This window comes from Xenopus tropicalis, chromosome 1 (assembly GCF_000004195.4).
Source record: "Xenopus tropicalis strain Nigerian chromosome 1, UCB_Xtro_10.0, whole genome shotgun sequence".
Taxonomy (NCBI): domain Eukaryota; kingdom Metazoa; phylum Chordata; class Amphibia; order Anura; family Pipidae; genus Xenopus; species Xenopus tropicalis.
In genome coordinates, this window is record NC_030677.2 from 71,716,849 (window position 1) to 71,734,077 (window position 17,229).

The 17,229-nt window shown below is 39.8% G+C and overlaps 1 protein-coding gene across 4 annotated transcripts in view; it reads right to left on the reverse strand.

Annotated features, from left to right (window-relative positions):
* The window catches only part of sgms2 (sphingomyelin synthase 2), a 35,401-nt gene extending 18,940 nt beyond the window's left edge, over positions 1-16,461 (reverse strand). Inside the window, exons 1-2 of one of the 4 annotated variants that reach the window (XM_018092854.2) lie at positions 16,086-16,461; positions 12,643-12,752 (exon numbers count right to left, since the gene is read on the reverse strand). The gene's annotated coding sequence lies outside the window, so the exon portion shown is untranslated. 4 annotated transcript variants of the gene reach the window in all.
* Positions 16,462-17,229: the final 768 nt, after the last annotated feature.

The following is a 17,229-nucleotide window of genomic DNA, read 5'->3' on the forward strand; positions in this document are numbered from 1 at the left end:
GCATTGCCTCAAATAAGGATTCATTCTATTTTAGGTGGGATCAAGTACAAGGTAAACTACCAGAAAGAACTGCCATCTGACAGGGCACACTGCGTGCGGAATCTTCATTTAACAAGATAAACTCAGATGAAGTTTGAAAGACTTTGTTTCTTATTAAAAATATATGTTTCTTTGCTTTTTTCATTCTCTCATATAGAATCCGCTGTGACAGAGATTTTCCTGCAAATTGATAGTACAGTGATATAAAAAATATACCTTGCTAGTTTTGCTGCCTTTTAGCTCTTATCTGGCTACAACAATTAACAACATTATATAGCTAGCCATATTGAACAACAGCACTTCTCTGTCACAAACTCATGTAATAAATCCTTTCTACATAGCCATCTGAGAATAAGGCACAGTGGATTTTGGACCCACTGTAAATTGCAGCTTTAAAAAAAAAAAATTCTACCAGCAGTACTGAGCATTAAACGGCACGTTACTGGCAGTAAACATCACCAGGATAAAGTAAATAAGAACAAGAGCAGTCATTTAAAACAAAAACTATTTAGTGAATTTAAATGGTTATACACTTTTTAGGAGGGACAGAGAGATTAAAAAGGGTGGAGGGGTTTGTCTTTACGTAAAGTCAGACTTAAAGCCATGTAATAAAGACATTACCAATGAAAACGTCGAATCTCTTTGGGTAGAAATTTCAGTAGGGCTGAAGGTCACAAAGAAAATGATCATTGGTGTATGTTATAAACCACCCCGTATAGATGAGGGGGATGAGGCCCAGCTATTGTTGCAAATGGAGGAGGCTTCAAAACTGGGTCAAGTTGTTGTTATGGGGGACTTTAATTATCCGGACATTGACTGGAGTAATGGGGTGGCTAAGTCAGAAAAAGCTAGTAGGTTTGTAAATATGCTAAATGACAACTTTTTATTTCAGGCAGTTCAAGAACCCACTAGGAATGACGCTATTTTGGACCTGGTGATTTCTAATAATAATGAACTTATCTCTAACATTTGTGTGGGTGAGCATTTGGGGAACAGTGATCACAACATGGTCTCCTTTGAGATAATGCTGCAGAGACAGCGCTATAAGGGAGTAACTAAAACACTCAATTTTAGATGTGCAGACTTTGCCAGTATAAGGGCATCTCTGCAATGTGTCAACTGGGAAAGGCTTTTCATGGGGTTAGACACAGAAGGAAAATGGAACATCTTTAAAACATTGCTTTGTAGGTATACACAACAGTATATCCCCCTAGTAAGCAAGGAGAGGCATCGCAAAGCAAAACCTTTATGGCTGAATAAAAGTGTTATTGTCGAGGTTGGTAAGAAAAAACGTGCTTTTAGGGCATTCAAGTTAGCTGGGACAGCGGAAACTTTCATCAGGTACAAGGAAGCAAATAAAGCATGCAAAAAAGCTATCAGGCAAGCTAAAATAGAGATGGAAAGGGATATTGCAGCTAGGAGTAAAAAGAATCCAAAATTATTTTTTAATTATGTGAATAGTAAAAAAATGAAGCAAGAAGGGGTGGGAACTTTATTATCACGGGGGGGTACGTTGGTTGATGAAAACGGGGAAAAAGCTGAAATTTTGAACTCTTATTTTTCATCTGTCTATACATCTGAGGAGCCAGATAATGAAGGCTTCCCTTGTAATATGCCCAGTTCTAGTAATTTAGCTACTGACGCATGGGTCACTCGGGAGGAAATTCAAAAGAGACTTGAACATGTAAAGGTAAACAAAGGTCCAGGGCCGGATGGGATTCATCCCAGGGTATTAAATGAGCTGAGCGCTGTGATTGCCAAACCTCTTCACTTAATTTTTCAGGATTCATTGAGGTCTGGCATGGTGCCAAGAGACTGGCGGATTGCTAATGTGGTGCCGTTATTTAAAAAAGGATCCCGTTCTCAGCCTGAAAACTATAGGCCTGTTAGTCTGACATCAGTAGTAGGAAAACTTTTGGAAGGGGTAATAAGGGATAGGGTACTTGAATACATTGCAGTTCACAATACTATTAGTTTGTGCCAGCATGGTTTTATGCGTAACAGATCTTGCCAGACTAATTTAGTTGCCTTTTATGAGGAGGTGAGTAGGAACCTTGATGCTGGAATGGCAGTTGATGTCATCTACTTGGACTTTGCTAAAGCGTTTGATACAGTACCTCACAGAAGGTTAATGATCAAATTAAGGAATATTGGCCTAGAACATAATATTTGTAATTGGATAGAGAACTGGCTGAAGGATAGAGTACAAAGAGTGGTTGTAAATGGAACATTTTCTAATTGGACCAGTGTGGTTAGTGGAGTACCGCAGGGGTCAGTCCTTGGGCCTTTGCTGTTTAACTTGTTTATTAATGACCTGGAGGTGGGCATAGACAGTATTGTTTCTATTTTTGCTGATGACACTAAATTGTGCAAAACTATAAGTTCCATGCAGGATGCTGCCGCTTTGCAGAGCGATTTGACAAAATTAGATAACTGGGCAGCAAACTGGAAAATGAGGTTCAATGTTGATAAGTGCAAAGTTATGCACTTTGGTAGAAATAATATAAACGCAAACTATCTACTGAATGGTAGTGTGTTGGGGGTATCCTTAATGGAGAAGGATCTAGGGGTTTTTGTTGATAACAAGTTGTCTAATTCCAGGCAGTGTCATTCTGTGGCTACTACAGCAAATAAAGTGCTGTCTTGTATAAAAAAGGGCATTGACTCAAGGGATGAGAACATAATTTTGCCCTTTTTATAGGTCCCTGGTAAGGCCTCACCTTGAGTATGCAGTGCAGTTTTGGGCTCCAGTCCTTAAGAAGGATATTAATGAGCTGGAGAGAGTGCAGAGACGTGCAACTAAACTGGTTAAGGGGATGGAAGATTTAAACTATGAGGTTAGACTGTCGAGGTTGGGGTTGTTTTCTCTGGAAAAGAGGCGCTTGCGAGGGGACATGATTACTCTGTACAAGTACATTAGAGGGGATTATAGGCAGTTGGGGGGTGTTCTTTTTTCCCATAAAAACAATCAACGCACCAGAGGTCACCCCTTTAGATTAGAGGAAAGGAGTTTCCATTTGAAGCAGCGTAGGTGGTTTTTCACGGTGAGGGCAGTGAGGTTATGGAATGCCCTTCCTAGTGATGTGGTAATGGCAGATTCTGTTAATGCCTTTAAGAGGGGCCTGGATGAGTTCTTGATCAATCAGAATATCCAAGGCTATTGTGATACTAATATCTACAGTTAGTACTAGTGGTTGTATTTATAGTTTATGTATGTGAGTGTATAGATTGGCAGGTGTGGGTTAGGTGTGCTGGGTTTACTTGGATGGGTTGAACTTGATGGACACAGGTCTTTTTTCAACCCTATGTAACTATGTAACTATGTAACTATACAAGCCGGGTCTCCAGGATTCTTATCCTGCTCTATTCTCTGGCTTCAGTTTCAATGCCAAATAACTGATTACAGCTGGCTTGTACTTGAAAGAAGCTCTTTTTCCAAGTTTAGTAATGATGCTACAGAAATCCATACTCAGAAAGAGTGTACCTTGTTGCGAGATCGTTTTTAACAACACAGAATGTTAGTTAATGCTGTTACCCAGAGCCCGTAAAGGCTAAAAGACCATTAACACCAAGAAAACATCTCAGAAACATTTCTCCAGATTAAATATAATTATTATGCTGCTGTGTAGCCATAAGGGCAAAAAAAGCTGAACAGAGCAAAAAGTCATAATTTACACACACATATACCGCATATAATAGATGCAATTAGAAGAAAACAATAGTTTTAGTTCTTACACAGCAAGATATACAGAAACCGGTCAACATGTCATTCATGTCTCTCTGTAGAACTAGAGAATGATAGAATAGTTATTTGTAGGTGCTGGATTATCAAGTGCTAAATTTAAATGCTAAAAAAATCACCTCATAGTGTTACAGGTTATTTTAAACATGTGTATGTTGGTATAACTTTTTTTATCCCATGATTTGGCACCAGCAGACTACACATTAGTTTGTGTAGAATAACATTTAATGATTTTATTGGGTTAGCATTCCTAGACACCACTGTGAGGTCTTATTACAGGGACAGCATACATTTTCAAAGTGCCGTTATAAGAAAAGAGTTGAGAACCAATACCAACATTGACATATTACATACATGTTAAAAAAGCATTGACCTGCTACTGCACATGTAGATCAGTGAATCAGCAATTAATTAATACTGATTTTAAAAATGATTACACTGCAGGTGTCACCGGCAGTTTTTGAGAAGCATTCTGGTTAACAAGTTTCCAGATAACAGATCTCATACCTGTACATGATTTCAGCCTCTAGGACCAGAACTACAATGCAATAAAAGCAAATTGCTTGCTATTCAGAGTTACTTTTGCACCTAACAACAAAAATGTACACAAAGTATCACATTACAATAGAATGGTGCATGTCAAACAGCACTAAGGTGATGTATGTACTAGAAAAGCAAACGTGAAGTTTATTAAAGTTAGGTTAAAGAATAACTTGCTTTATCTTCCATATATGTAGATATGTAGTTTTTCAGGCAACCCTATTTCTCGATTATATTTTACCATGCCTAAGAACACTGCTCCCTTTTCACCATGGCATTGCATACATTACTTTATTGACAATTTATAATTGCCATTCTAACGATCATTTACAGAGTCATGATTTAATGTAGACCAGACGCCAATTCAGCTGATGCCTCAGAGAATCTACGGGCTATTCCTCCTTTGTAGCTGACGTGTTCATAAGGAAAAAAGGAAGATGTGTTTTAAGGCATTGAACTTCGATAGCATCAGGGTGTGCCAACACTATACTACTCCAAGGCTTTTAATATCCCAGAGGCTTGACTTGCAAAGAAAAATGATGACTGCAAAATGATAAAGTAACTAAAAGCCCAGGTATGGGGAATGAGCCAGCGACCAGCTCTGCTTTAGTAATACTACCAGATATTCTCTACAGGATTAAACTACCCTTTGGCATCCCCTGGACTGTTTTCATAAAAAAATTAATAAGCATCATCTCTCATATATACATTAGGATTATGGGCAAGCCTTGAGTAAAAATGATTACATATTCCATAACTGCCAGACAAAAGAACAACTCATATATTCTGCAACTCTCAATAACCAAATATTTCCAAAGAAAGTATGCAACAAGTGAAAACACCTACAGCTTAGAGGTTGCCCTTTAGATTTTTTTTTATTTATTAGCCTCTCTGTTCTGTGGGGCTTACTGAACCTAGTGATTGGAAAAAAAACAGACTGACAAGCAAGGCTTTCATTGTATTGCTTTCATTGCTCATTTTTCAGATGATTTACTATTCATCTCCAGTTTTCAATTCAAAATTGTTTGTTGGTTGCTATGGTAACAAAACCCTACAATTTATATTTCTAGGCAGAGAGCAGCAGAAAATATGAATAATTTAAATGAAGACCAAATGCAGTTTGTCTCAGAGTACAGCTTTCCACATAATAAAAGTGCATTTTAAGGTAAAAAAGAGAAGGAAAGGTAAAAACTAAGTAAGCTAATCAGAAAAGTCTATGTAAATACAGCCATAAGCACTCACAGAAAAGCTGCACTGAGTCATATATCTAAAAAAACAGGATTTCTTGTCTCCTTTATTGTAAACATGTTTTTCAGGTATCTGACTTTCTCTCTCAGAAAAACTCTTAATTCCTGGTGCCAGAGTCTGCACAGTTCTTTTCTCTCGCCCGGCTCTTGCTCCCCCCTCCCATAAGAATTCATAAAACTTACTCCCCCCTCCCTTAAGATTGTGTGATGAGCTACAACAGCTAGAGCTGCAGCAGAAAGCTACTTAAAATGGCAGCTGCTGTCTTAAAAAACAGAGAAAGCTTCTAGGGCTCTTTGGTATGGTAGTGCTTTCTGCAGAATAAATATAGAATTCTAGGTGGCACTAATGTAGCGAATATATTGGCAGTAAAATGCCAAAATGACTTTCCTTCTCCTTTAAGAACCCCTTTAACGGTACATACACAGCCTGGTCCAAAATCGAGGACAACTGGACCCTAACTTAGGTGGCCATAGATTTCAGCTGTCGATTCTGCAGTTTATCTGCCCGTGTATGGGCACCCCCAACGGGCCTACCCGACTGAGATCTTGCCTAAGTTGGCCAGATCTTGTTCAGCAGGTTTTATTTTCCATCTGATCGGGGACCACATTGCCTCAATCCAACAGAGAAGATCTGCCCGTTTGCCCATGTGCAGCCACCTTTACACTAGACAGTTTCAGTCTTCCATTGCAGAATTATCAGTAAATATTGATATCAACAGATCAGCCATACAGGTACATTTACACCTTTCCTTAGAACTGAAAAGCAGAATTTTGCACATTTAGGGGGAAACACACATGCACATATTGGTGCAAAATTGTCTGTCTGCCAGTGTGAACATTGCAAGGAAGATACCACAATTATGCCAAACACAAAATGTCCGCTAGCCATTTTCCCATAAGCACAATGCTTGGGACCTTGATTTTCCAGATAAGGGATCTTTTTGGAATTTCGATATTTGTACCTTAAATCTGATACAAATCATTTAAACATGAAATCAAGCCAGTAGGATTATTTTGCCACCAGAAAAGGCAATACAAACACAACTCTTAAACATCCATCGTCTCTAATGAACCATGTATGCTTTGAAAATATCTTATCTAATTTTGCTCTTCAGCATTTGAGAGAACTGGACAGCAAAATGGAAAATGAGGTTCAAAGTAATGCACTTACTTCATATTCATATCATAATCATATTACTTATAAATCATATAAATGCAAGTTATACACTAAGGGGCAGATTTACTAATCCACGAATCCGAATCCCGAAAGGGAAAAAATCTGTTGGAAACTAAAATTTTGCGACTTTTTCGTATTTGTCGCGATTTTTTGCGCGACTGTTTCGTTGCCATCGCGATTTTTTCGTATTGAGCAATAGTAAACGGCAGAAAAACAATCCGTTTTTTTCGCGATGGCGACGAAAACGTTGCGGAAAATATACGAAAAAGTCTCAAAAATACAGATCATTACGAAAAAACGCATTCGGACGCTTTCGGTCAGTTCGTGGATTAGTAAATCTCCCCCTTAATGGTAGTGTGTTGGGGGGATCCTTAATTGAGAAGGATCTGGGGATTTTTGGAGATAACAAGTTGTCTAATTCCAGGCAGTGTCATTCTGTGGCTACTAAAGCAAATAAAGTGCTGTCTTACATAAAAAGGGCATTGACTCAAGGGATGAAAACATCATTTTGCTTCTTTATAGGTCTCTGGTAAGGCCTCACCTTGAGCTTTAGTCCTTAAGAAGGATATTAATGAGCTGGAGAGAGTGCAGAGACGTGCAACTAAACTGGTAATGGGGATGAAAGATTTAAACTATGAGGTGGGGGTTGTTTTCTCTGGAAAATAAAGGCGCTTGCAAGGGGACATGATCACTCTGTACAAGTACATTAGAGGGGATTATAGGCAGACAGGGGATGTTCTTTTTTCCCATAAAAATGACTAGCAAACCAGAGCCCCCCCCCCTTCCTTTAGATTAGAGGAACTGAACTTTCATTTGAAATGGCAGATTCTGTTAATGCTTTTAAGAGGGGCCTGGATGAGTTCTTCAACAAGAATAGCATCCAAGGCTATTGTGATACTAATATCTACAGTTATTGATGTTGGTATATATGGTTTATGTATGTGAGTGTATAGATAGGTCAGTATAGGTTTGTGTGTGCTGGGTTTACTTGGAATGGTTGAACTTGGACTCTCTTAAGGTCTTTTTTCAACCCAATGTAATTATGAGAAATCAAAAACTAAAAAAGGTCAGATTCCATTAAAAGAAAGCAAAGTTGTGTTCTAGTTGTGTCTGGCATGAGCTTAGTGAGTACAGAGTGATTGGGAAGAATGGCCTGCATTTCTTCCTGTATGAAGCTCTATTGCAGGGGAATGTGGCATGAAACACCGATGTGTAAACCTGCTAAAATATGTCATCAAAATCCCCAAAATCGGCTTTTAGCTGCAGCAGTATGACGTTCATGTGAAAAAACGGCATTGCAGGTGAAAACTAGGTGTCAGTCACTGTAACTGTTATTTTATGTCAGAGCAAAACCTTTAGATTGCCCAGTGTGTCATAGCCTTAACAACAACAACAAAAAAATACTGTATACAAACTTTATACAGTTAAAGTTAAAGTATACTGCCAATTTATCTTCACATTATTTTTGAAAACTGAAGATGGCCTTCTTTGCAGGTCCACGTGTACAAAACAAAATCCTCATATGAAAACTACAAAGATAAACCGTGACTTCAGACTTGCCCACCAAAAGAGACAATTATGTGTGCCCTGGGTACAAATTACAAGGAACCTGCTGGTATTTTTGTTCTGACTGGGGGTGAGCAAGTGTATCATTTGTAATGATTAAAGCATACAGTGACCCACTGCTCAAAACATATTTAAAGCAGAAGATGAATTTAACCACATCAGGGTATTTCAAAACCACAAGAGAAATGCAAGAGAATGCACAACATACCACTGGAAGCATATTAAAGTTCTTTCTTTCAAGAGTCACAAAGGCCAGTTATATTATTTACAGCAGTGCTGTCCAACTTGTTACATGTACGATTATTTCTCATGTAGCATGTTAGAGGGCCAGATTAAATAAAAATGTTGGTGTGATACAGTGAAGTCTATGGAGATTTTAAGCATACCAAAGGCAAATACAATCCTTTAGAAGACCTCATTATTATTATTATTATTATTTTTAACGCTTATTTATAAAGCGCCAACATATTCCACAGCGCTGACCTTAGCAGACCCGTGGGCCTCCAGTTGGACGGCCCAGATTTACAGGGTAAAGACAAAACTTCACGTGTGATCAAAACTTACAGGCCACAAAAAATAAAAAGTATTTGCATATCATTTCCACATCCGATATCTGCAGGAAATTATACTTAGTCACATAATGTCTTACAGCAACAAACTCAATTTTCATGACCAATCAAATGTCACAATTGCACTTTGTATTTTGTGGGATATGTAGATTGCTAATATCTATTAAACAATTTTTATTTCATTTTAAGTAATGCTGTATTTCTGGTCTTTGTCAAGATGCTATTGCCATTCTCAGATCCACAAAAAAGTAAACAATGTGCTTTTATGTGCCTGTAACATTCTTGGCCAGCACAGAAAAAAAATGATTTCCTAGCTGCTGATAAACAGCATGTCTGTTGTGGCTAATGTTAACTTCTTTCCATCTACAGTACAGAACAGTACAGCATAGTATTAGCAATTGGTCTTCTATTTTCATATTTTCTTTTATTGAAATTATTAGACATTCATTTCACTATTCATTTCACTATTGTACTCATCATTTAAAGGGTTAACCTTCCCTTTAAAGGACAAGGAAAGGCTAAGTCACTTGGGGGTGCCAAAATGTTAGGGTACCTTGTACCCCGGGCTGGTGCCCCTTTTAGGAGAAAACTGCACCAGCCTGGGGTAGCTATAGCAAGCGTTTCCTCCTTCCTGCTTCATTCTGCCGGGAAAGTCCCAGGACTGGCGCATGCGCAGTAGAGTGAAAAGCTGACTTTATAGTTTAAGTTCGGCTTTTTCACTCTACTGCGCATCAGCTCGCCACATCATGAAATTTTATAATGAGACATACAATGTGCAATTGATATTTACTTTTTGTGGCTAATGGTTCATTTGTGCTTGAACCCTCCAGGTTGGCATTTAAATGGCAATGTGGTTAAAAGGGCTACTGAGTCTTGCAACATGACAGTGGTTTGGGTGAGTAATACACTAGACGATGAATACAAGCCCCAGAAAAGAAATGAAGATAAAAGGAAAACCTGAATTAAAATCACCCTTCTTTCCATTTGCTAGAGTTATTAATTCTGGAATCCAGGTGAAGTTTTAGATTATACCGTATTTTTCGGACCATAAGACGCACCGGACCATAAGACGCACCAATTTTTTGGGAAGGGAAATGAAGAAAAAAAGATTCTGAAACAAAGTGTCCTAAAATATTTTATGTGCATTAAAACTCAACCTGTACCAGCAGCACCCAACATATTGCCCCCCACCTGTACCAGCAGCACCCAACATATTTCACCCACCTGTACCAGCAGCACCCAACATATTTCACCCAACATATTGCCCCCATCTGTACCAGCATATAGCCTACCGATATACTTTAAAAAAATGTTTTTACTTGCCCGTGTGGTCTCCGCAGGGCCCTCCTCTATTTACCGGCGCTTAGCTCTGGCGCATGCACAATGACGCGCATGCGTATGGGCATGCGCGTCATTGTGCATGCGCACAGCGCCATAGCTAAGCGCCGGCAAATAGAGGAGGGCCCTGCGGAGACCACACGGGCAAGTAAAAACATTTTTTTAAAGTATATCGGTAGGCTATATTCGGACCATAAGACGCAGGGACTTTTTCCCCCCACTTCTGGGGGAAAAAAAGTGCGTCTTATGGTCCAAAAAATACGGTAGGTTGGAGACAGCATAAAAAATAGGTGTCAGCAGAGAAAAAGTGTTTCACTCTCTGCCTGCTTTAAAGGAAAAGGAAAGGCTAAGTTACTTGGGGGTGCCAAAATGCTAGGCATCCCCAAGTGACTTTAATCGCTTACCTTACCCCGTACCCCGGCTGGTGCCCCTGTTAGGAGAAAACACCACCAGCCCGGGGCACCTGTAGCGAGTGCTTCCTCCTTCCGGCTTCGTTTTGCCGGGACCCCAGTACAGGCGCATGCGCAGTAGAGTGAAAAGCCAACTTTTCACTCTACTGCGCATGCGCGCACACGCGAAGCAGGAAGAAGGAAGCTCTGCAGCTACCCCGGGCTGGTGCTGTTCTCTCCAAACAGGGACACCAGCCCGGGGTAAAAGGTAGGCGATTTAAGTCACTTTGTGGTGCCTAACATTTTGGCACCCCCAAGTGACTTTGCCTTTCCTTGTCCTTTAAGTAGTAAATAGACACCCTAAGGGCTAAACTCCACTGGAGATTTTGATCGGATTTTGTGGGTCCGATTGTATCTAATCTTGTCATGCAACACCATACAGCACAAGATTTTGTAGCATCCTACAAAGTCTGATCTCCATAGGCTGTAATGTAAAGTCGGATCAGATAAAGTGAGATGGTGCATTTTGTTTCTGCACCTACCTACTCCTACACTTAAGAAGTAAGGTAAGAAGAAGCAGATGGAAGCACACTGACTTTTCTTTGCCTGCTTAGAAAACACAGGCAGAGAAAAACCAATGTGCTTCCATTTGCTCCTTCTTACAAATGCACTGACAGGCACAGCATTAGCCGAAATTCTTGCCATGTGCACTCATAGCTTGATGCCATGCCTGTTAGTGCACTTGTGAGTGAATGGAACTACATCAGCTTTTTTATGCCTGCGTAGAAAAATCCAATGAACCTCCCTGTGCGCTACTAGTTTTAATGTAAATTCAGCACTTTTTTAACTCTAGAGCAGTGCTGTCCAACTGGCGGCCCACGGCCCTCTGTATGGCCCCCCACCTGTCTGGCTTCTTTGATGGCTTACCTTTGTGTAAGCTTTAAATGGCATCAGTACTGTGATTAACTGCATTGTTCACACCTCAGATTCAGGCTGTGAACTCCTGTATTGTTTAAACATGTTATCCCATGTATTGTTCACATCTTTTAGTTTTAGCACTGTTAACCCCCTGCATTATTCACACCTCAGGCTCAGACTGTAAGCCCCCACATTATTCACCCGTTTACACCTCAGACAGACTGTAGGAGCAGTGCCAGCATTGTATCACTGTATGTATTACATACCCTATACTGCCTGTGTGTATGGCACACACAGGCAGCATAGGACAGGCAGAGTATGGCACACAGGCAGCATCGGGCAGACAGAGTATGGTACACACAGGCAGGGTATGGCACACACAGGCAGGGTAGGGAAGGTAGATTATAGCACACATGGGCAGCATAGGACAGGCAGAGTATGGCACACACAGGCAGCATAGGACAGGAAGAGTATGGCACACACAGGCAGGTTAGGGCAGGCAGAGTATGGCACACACAGGCAGGGAAGGTAGATTATGGCATACATGGGCAGCATAGGGCAGGCAGAGTATGGCACACACAGGCAGCATAGGGCAGGCAGAGTACTGCCTGTGTGTGCCATACTCTTCCTGCCCTATGCTGCCTGTGTGTGCCATACTCTGCCTGCTCTATGCATATATACACACACACACACATACATACATACTTTGTAGTAAAACACATGTGAAGACCAGTATTCAACAACAACCTCCCTGGCCAGCCCCAACTGGCTGGTATGGGTTATTAGACTTGGTGCAACTTTTATGATGCGTGTAATAAAAAGTTCAAAGTTTGCCCATGTGTAGTAACCTATAGCAACCAATAACATATTTGGTTTTAAACAAATGACCAGGGTATGCTTCCTGCTAATTGGTAAAGGTGATTAGACTTGTATATATAACCCCTTAAAATCTGAAACCCTTTGACTGCCACATCTATCCATGTGGGAAGAGGGTAGAAGCCTGTCAGTACAAGAAGTCAAAAGTCAGTGAGTTTATATACCCTCTTATCCATATTTTTTTTCACAAAACTAATAAATTATGGTATATAATATAGAGAAGCAAGTATTGGAATTTTACCTGCATGCAACCTTGGGTGATATTAGCACTTGCAGGGTTACTCATCCACTTTCTACTGTTATCAGTTGGCTGCAACCCACATTGATAGGATCGCTTCTACTTGTACAAGCCTAAATGGGAATGAAACAAATGGCAAAGTCTGCTGATTTACTAATATGGAAGCTAAACTTCACATTTGTTTTTACTTTCTAACTTGCACTAACTTCTTCAAACCTATTGGGGCTTACCTGGAGCAGTGGCACTTAAAGAGAGATTCAAGAAGAATTCCTACTTGTTCTTCTAGATATACCAGAAATTCCAATTTGAATGTCAATTAAGGTGAGATCACTGGTGCATACATTTTCTATTGCACTCTATTAGGTTTGTTTATGAATTCCACAATAAATAACAAATTCAAACCATATACTCACAGAAAGGGTGTGAAAACCCAGTTCTTAAGGTTAAAATTTGTGAAACCATAAGGATGCAATAAGTCTGGCTAAGTAACCTGTTTTTGAAGGCACACCTAACACATGAGTAGGAATTCATACACAAAATAGTTGTAATTTTAGAGATTCTCCACAGGAGAATTTTGACCAGATTTTCTGGGTCAGGCATTTACTTCTGACAAAGGGTGTTGTGTCAGATGGCAATCCTTTCATGTAGTTTATCAGTTTTTTGTATCACTTCCATTATATTTTAACCCATGCAATACATCTGACTTGTAGGATGCATTTTGTCGATGCAACACCATCCTACCAAATCTGCTATGGAGTTTAGCCCTTACTCTGGAGTTGTAAGGGCTCTGGCACATGGGGAGATTAGTCGGCGACTAATCTCCCCGTGTCCCAGAGCACCCTTCCTCAACCTAATCAATCAGATAATCAATCAGTAACTTGGTGTGATCCGTCATTGTTAGTAAATTGCTACAGGTTACTGCTCTGGAGTAAATGTTCACCTTTGACAGCCCTAATCTATACCTTTTACAGCTCACATTTAAGTGCTATAGCACTACATTCAGTGTTTTTGTTGATAATTAGCTTGGGATGTATGCACAAAACACATCATCTGCATTCAATTATACACCAATAGACTCAAAGCAATGGTTTGTTTGGCTTTTGCCCTTGCACCCCAAGATGTTAATGCTCAAAAATACCATGTCCCAAAGAGGGGACACCTATGAAAAATCTGTACAGTGCATTTGTCATAGTGTCCTATTTTAACCTGCCCATAGATTTCTGCTTTTCTGCATTCCACATGCAGAACCATGTGTTGTGTTGCACCATAGTGTTGTAAGATCATGGAGGCCAACAAGCAAGGGGTTAAAGATTAGATATATCCCCTTAACATATCAAATAATAAAATGTTCACAAAACCCACAGAATATTATTCAGGTTATTCCAAAACAATAAATGGCTATTACTGCCAATACAATATACATGAGTTCCTAATGGAGCTTGAGTTAGAGGGGATGTAAACCCCAAAATCTTGCCTAATAAAAGCAATTTACATTCTAAGCAATTTTTAACAATTACATTTTTTTGTAAATGGAATTGCTATTCCATTGCTGGTTCTGTTTCTAGAAACAATGAAGCAGAGTTCAGCCTTGCATGCTTCTGCTACATGGTTTTAAAAGTCAGAACTCTGTGGGCAGATAAAAGACAGACAGACACTTTCAACAGCACTTATTTGCTAGTATTACTAATATTTATAAGTAACTTTAGAAATCACAGAACATTAATGTATATTAAAAAGTTTCTTATAAATCAGTTTTTTTCATCAGACAAAAATATATTTTTGGAATTACATGTTCTCTTTTCTTATAATGTACTGGCTTTGTACGTTTTAAAGGAATAGAAAAAGGATGATTGGTTATCCATGCTTTTTAGCACGTATAGTGTTAAATCAGATGAAGAATCCAACTGCACAAGCTTCTCCACTCCGGAGATCCTTTCATCTACAAGTCGACACTAAAAGCACAATCATTCCCACACGCCACACATCTCAGCATTGATTATTGCAGTCCTACAAGGCTGCTATAAAACCTATTTTAAGGTACAATGTGAAATGGAGGAAGTGTTGATCGGCCACAATCACAAACAGCACAGAACATTTCTTAGGCAACTACCCAGAGATATCCAGCTATAGAAGAGTTAATACTATGCTAGTGTGCCCCCTGTTTTTTGATGAAGGGGGACCTCAAAATCCCTATGATAGAATCACACTCTTTGCATTAACCAGGTCAAGAAATCCACATTGAAAGAAGGAAGAGCAGAAACATGTTCATGTTGCACTGGTGATCACCACTCCCAAGCTCCGCTTAGACACTCAGCCCTTATCCAAACACAACAAGAACTGCTGCAGGCAAGATCCTGAAATTCCCTCTTTGATAGAGTCATGAGTCAGGACTTCTTTGTCTGCACACATAATCAAGGCAAGTTTACCTGTAATATCTGAGAACTGCATTGCCAAGCAAGGTGCTGTATTAAAGTGTTAAAGGAAAATTTTCTAAATTAAATAGATTTAAATACATTTACAAACTTGCAGCACAGATTGTTTTTCCTCAGAGTGCTTTTTGCACCACTGTATTATACCACATGAGAAGAAATAGCACAGATGGAGAAACTTACAAACGGGTTTTACCAGCAGCTGTCAAAAGAATGATGGGAGTTGTAGTTTCAATGGTGCAGCAGGGCCCTCCAGCTAAACACATCTCTCAGCATGTACTGCATGGACGCTGCATGCAATATACCCCTTTAAGTATCTTGCCATATCAATTCCCGTGTAGACCTAATTGCATGCAATACATGTAGTTTAAAATCTATTGACCACTAAAACTAATCAAGTATTCATTCATTTGCAATGGTTTGGTTATTTGAAGCCCTAGGAATGCTATTTAGTATTATTAAGGGTGTAACTATAAACTATAAGGAAATCTCTGTGCCAGCTGGGGGCAGTGGGGTACAGTAGTTTCAGTATATTTATGACAAACGTTTTATAGAGAGCCCTAAACTGAATTAGCTGTGGAGCCCACAAACTTCTGGTTATGTGAGGAACAATATGGCAGCTCCAATTCCTATCATTTATATTACAGACACAAACAATTAAATAAGCCATTTTGCGAAAGACTTAAAAAGGTCAGACTTTCGTTTGAACGACATCCCGACAATCGAAGCGACCCACAGAGTCACAGGTTCTTGGATTTACAGACTACTTAATTGTAACGAAGTTTCAAGCAATACATCAGCCCATCTATACTAAACAGCTTGGCGTTTTATCTCCAAAGATTTCAATGAAATTACCTTTCCGCACCACACATGCCCGCCACGCCCCCTCAGTATTCCGCTTCAGAGGCGACCCCTACAAAGTTGCATCCGAAAGGTTTCACTGAGTTCACTTACTGCCGGGGTATCCCATCCCATGCACCCCCCCCCCCCCCCCCCCCGTCACTTTAATGGACTCACCTGACTGAGCTTGTTCTTTAGCTGCAGAGCGCCGGGATCGGGTCATTCCAAGGCAGGAGGTGTGCTGCTGTTCGTTCTTTCTGTGTTGCACTGACTGTGTGTTTACAGTTGTCTTCATGGTCTCTGCCCGACCCTTTTTTCCCGTTCACTCTCCAGTCTCAGCGATCTCCTCCTACCACTGTCTGACATCATTCAGCTAATTTCTCCCTCAGGCTCATAACACACAGACTACTTTCACCGCCCACTCCATTGCCAAACACTGACTCACTGCTTGCCCTGTCAGTCTGTAAAACCAGTCAAACCTCCAGGAATGTCCCCAACAGCAAGCCAGGGGGGAAAGGGAGCGGCAGGTAGAATGGAGAGGGTTGTCTTCGGAATATAGTCACAAATGTGTCCATCCCAATTGTACCTGTGTATAAAATACATATTCATCTGCATGTTTCTTTAGCGTCAGTTCCTGTATACACCTGAGTTACTATAAATACTGCCTGTGGTTTTTTTAAGCCAAGCTTTCATAGTAACTCTCATAATGAAGCTATTATTATGGCACATGTAAGTAAATTGATATATTCATTTTATAGCCACTACCAACATGATACTATAATATATATACATATTTGGTTGAATAGTAATTAGTTACCTTGAGTAGAAACCAATGCAGCATGAACCCTGGACTAATTATATGTCATCCATGGGCTGGGATAGTATAGCACTCCCTGCCATTATGTATTTGTATATTGAGAATCTCAGTTAAGGTTATCAGCAAGCAGTCTGTTGGTTAAAGGAACAGTAACACTAAAAAATGAAAGTGTATCAAAGTAATATATTATGTACTGCTGAACTGCACTGGTAAAAGTTGTGTGTTTACTTTAAAAACACTTCTATAGTTTATATAAACAAAGATGCTTTGTAGCCATGGGGGCTGCCATTCAAGCTGGTAAAAAGGAAATAAGGCACAGGTTACATAGCAGATAACAGATAAGTTGCATAGATTCCCATTGTATTTAACAGAGCTAATCTGTTCTCTGCTATGTAACCTGTGCCTTTTCTCCTTTTTTCAGCTTGAATGGCTGCCCCCATGGCTACATAGCAGCTTATTTATATAAACTATAATGGTCTAAATCAAACACACAACTTTTTCCAG